This window comes from Pundamilia nyererei, unplaced genomic scaffold, assembly GCF_000239375.1.
Source record: "Pundamilia nyererei isolate P.nyererei 1_Seehausen unplaced genomic scaffold, PunNye1.0 scaffold00042, whole genome shotgun sequence".
Lineage (NCBI taxonomy): Eukaryota > Metazoa > Chordata > Actinopteri > Cichliformes > Cichlidae > Pundamilia > Pundamilia nyererei.
The window spans coordinates 2,167,108-2,171,653 of NW_005187443.1; positions in this window are offsets into that span (position 1 = coordinate 2,167,108).

The window sequence follows — 4,546 nt, forward strand, 5'->3', positions numbered from 1 at the left end:
GCCTAGAGCCCGGTGAACTGTGGAACTTCCCCGAGACTTCCACAAGGGGGGGTGGATGATGCATTAGCTCTTAAAATAAAATAAAATAAAATAAAATAAAATAAAATAAAATAAAATAAAATAAAATAAAATAAAATAAAATAAAATAAAATCATTTCCATCATGTAGAATGAATTCTTTGCTTATCAGTACTCTTAAACTGCAGCTTTGTATTAAAAACTGTTATAACATTGAAACGCTGTAAGTATCTGTAATGTAAAAATCTGTAAAGTATCACCTATAGGCTCACCTATAGTTGGATAAAAGCAGCTGAGTATGAGTATAAACTAACACAGGCTAAAATAAAAAATAAAAAAATCCTACTTTGAGATCTTTACACCACTGCTGATTAATAAGGAAGTACCTTTTATTGGTTGTGATTGGTTCTGTGATGATGAAATGTATTTTTACCGTTCTGTATTGATATGTTCCCGCATCCGAAAACGTCACTAACACACACATAAACACATCTAGCTCTAAAATAATTATTAAAAAGCCATCTTAGTTTTCAAAGAAGTCACTCTTCTCAGATTTGCACAAAGTTCACTTGTGAGTTGTTTCTTGTTCTCGGCGCATGCAACGCAAATTAATGTCGTAAAGACTCAGGTGTTATGCAAATTCAGGTTTACTGTGTGAGTGCTGATGCCTGCTGTTAAAAAACCCAAGGTACCCTCGCTGCCATGAAGCAGTATGAGCTGGACGGATCTTATTCCTTTTCTCTCTGGGCAAAGTGGCTTTTCATCTCAGTTAGAACCTGTTAATCCAGTCCACTGAAAAGGAAACTACCGTCAAGTTAGATAAACTCACAGAGAACCTCCGGACTAAATTTTCAAAACAACAAGGAGTTGGAAGGGGTTTTGCTGTCGTTCAATTAATGGTAAGTGAGTTAAGTCATTTATTTATTTATTAAATTTTTCCAGGTATGTTCAAGCACTAGATACTGGTCCACCTTTTCAAACTGAGAATTTACCTTGCGCTAATGCAATAAACTAGCTGTTTTATTCCCGTTCCTTAAATCTCAGAGTCCTAAAACTTATCTTACCTGTTACAATTCTTAAGCCACACAGGAAGCTAACACTAGGTCAGAGTATTAAAAGGAAAAAATAGAGTACGAAAAATTATTCCACAGAAGCTTTAAGCAAAGAAATTTCCCATTTAACTCACGAGACGCTCCTTTTACAGGCTAGTAAAATGTCGCCTATTTAATTTAATACTAATACTAATTTAATTTAATAAGCTATTAGGCTGCAAAGCAGTGAAATATAAAATGATGTTAGCATATTATGTCACATAAAGATTTTTGTGGTTTTAATAATTTCAAAACTCGATAATATTTTTTCTTTGTGGATCCAAATGTGAAAGACTTTAACCAGCACTTCTTACTGTCAGCTCTGCTTTCATACTCAAACAAAAACATATATTTCAGCCAAACAACCTCTCCGGGCCCGACTCCTGTTAATGCACTTTTATTTTGAAGTGCACACACGCTTCTTCCGGTCTCCTGGTGTTTTCGCTGGAGGCAGCGTGGCTCGGACTGTGAGGCGGGTGGAGGGAGTGTCTGCTGGGTGTATGAGTTGGCTGACGTCTTGTTGGTGTGAATGAGCTGAAAACACACACACGTACACACACACACACACACTTGGTCTGACAACAGCTCGGCAGGCGAGACGATCACGGGAAACGGAGGAACAGTTTTCTTTTATATCTTCTTCCCGCTTCCTTCCCCCCTTCCATCTTTATGACTTCGTGAAGACGAAAGGTAAACACACACTTGCACGCAAAAAGATTGAAAGAAAACTTTATAAAAAGCTAAGTGCTTATGTTGTTATCTTAATAATGGGAAGGGGTAAGTTTAGGGACAGGTGCACAACCTTTGTGACAGTGTAATGGGTGTTTTCCAAGCGTTGTGAAATAATTTGGCTGACCTACATCCTCATTATCAGTCCTCGCATCCTTACTTAAGAGCTGTGTCCAGAACACACAAGCTCGGATCACTCTTTCATTTCGCTTATATCGCCTTTCTTTGTCTACTTTGAGAGGACCCAGAGCCGGACACCGGCTCGGAGTTCACTATTGACGCGTCTACTAGTAACTTATTAACAACTCGAAATGAAACACAGGGATATAACGCTGGTTTAGCTTGTGAAGTCGTTTCGATTGGCTCTTTGAGACCAAACTGACGTCGAAGTAAGCGCGCTCTCACAGCATCACTGGGGAGAATAAATTGACCTAAACATAAAAACTAAAGGCAGCCAGTGTGGCCTTGACACGACAACGGGGGCACTAAAGGCAAACAGAGATAAAGAAAGTTAAAAGCCTGCAAGCAAAGTGCTACAGGAGACCGAGCTCTGCAGAAACCACCGAAAATAACTGAAAAAAGCAAGGGCTGAAAGCCTTCTCTCCTCCAGAGTGTTTGTTTCTTAGGAATTTAGCTGCTGGGAAAATAGAGGAGGGGTAGAAACAAACTAGACACTTAAAAACAAAATTTAAAAAAATCATTGGGTGGTGCACACAGCTGTAGTCCAACCTGATTTCATTACACAATATCTTGCACACCTAGAGGTGTTGTGTTTAAGAAGTGTAGCAAAGAAGAAAAAAAGTAAATTGCATATCCCATGTAAAAATACCTAAGTGCACACATACTGAAAACTGCTGTTTGGAATCTAAACAGTTTATGCAAACCAGCTGCAGATTGATAACAATGCTCTATGAGCATTTTCTATTCTTTCTCAAGCTGTACTAGTTAGTGTAGAGAGTGTTAAAACTGCAGGGTGTGGAGTTACCGGTTTTAGTCTTACAGGACAAACCAGATGACATGCTGCACACAATGCCTGTGGTATTTAGTGTAGCAGATTTGGTCACATATTGTATTACTGTTATCTTTTTCACACGGTGTGTAAATTTGGCCCTTTTTTTGTGAGTGGGGATGGAGGGAGGCCATTTCTGTTGGTCAAAGTGCTCATGTGACAGGTTGCTCAGGACAGTTGCAGTTTGTTTATCTTTTAGTGGTTTCAGATCAATGCCAGCTCCGGGTTTTGACTGTGCCAGAGTTGTAGATTGTATTATAGATGTATGTACGGTTCACCAGGCCTGTTCCCTGCTTGCCTGTTTTGATCTTGATTACTTTTCCTTTCAGGTGTTCCCTCAATGCTTGGCACTTTCATCGTTGTGTAATACTTAACATTTGTAAATGTTATCACTTGGACCTGTTCAGAGCAGTTTATCTTGCTCATTCTCAATCAGTTAATTTTAGTTTCCCATTTTACGTATCACTAAACATCCTCAGTCAAGATGAGTCATCAAACGCTGTCAGAGCTTCACTGTGTGTGAGAGTCTTACCATTTAACTACTTTAATTTTAGCTGGAGAAAAAGAGAAACAATCAAGGAAAGGTTCAGTGCATTTTATGTTATCAAAAGACCAAATCAAAGACTGAAACCTGAGGGAAAAAATATTAAAGCGAGTGGCAGGAAGACTTTTTTTTTAATAGTGGCTGATGTTTGTTCAGAATGATTGATTAGTTTCTCTTTGCTTCTGTAGTAGAGTAATGCACTTTAAAAAATCTAGACAAACCAGACCATTCCCGTCTTCTTTGTGACAACATAACCGACTGGCTTTTTCTGTTCTGAGTATGAAATGGGTTTTCATTAATGGAAATTTGGAGTTTGCTGTGGATAAACATGTTCTGTTCTTCACTCGTCCTGTTTCAGCAACTCGGCCATGGAGAGCTCCCTCGAGGCTTCCAAGAGTAGTGTCATGTCGAAACCCAAGCCACCGCTGGCCCCCAAACCTGGCCTCGCTCCCAAGCCCTTCTCTTTGCAGAAGAATACCACCATCCGCTCCATTCATGCCCCAAAGACGCTCCCCGCTACGTCGAAAATTCAAAACTCAGAGCCTTTGACCCCTCGTGCTCAAAAAACATCTCAGCCGGCTGTCACCTCAAATGCCAAACCAGGCTCTCAAAGTGAGCTTCCCAAAAGTCACCCAACAACAACCAAAGCTAGTGAAGCAGGTAAAGAGGAAACTCGTGACTCTAGTGTAGGAAAAACAGCCTCACAAACCAGTCAGCCTGAAGAGACAAAGAAAACTGAGCTCGTCCAGAAAGACATCATCCAAACAAACGACAAAGCTTCTGGAGATGTTGCAACTAATTCAGAGCAGAACAACGGAAAAGCGAAGGAAGATGAAGCTCGAGCTTCTGTTGTCAAAATGCGGAATCACTCAGGTAGCGATGGAGCCTCTTCAACCGATGAAACATTTCGTTGGGGTGGTGTTAGGAAGCGTCTGTCCATGGAGCTAACCTCGAAGTTTGAGTCAGGCGGTCTTTCTCTGCCCCCCCAGCCTACCATAGCTATCTCCACACACAACACCAAACGTGATTCAAATAAGCCAGCATCTCCTGCTCCAGAGCAGAAGCAGGCATCTCCAGAGCTGAAGCAGGCATCGCCGGAGCCGAAGCAGGCATCGCCGGAGCAGAAGCAGGCATCTCCGGAGCCGAAGCAGGCATC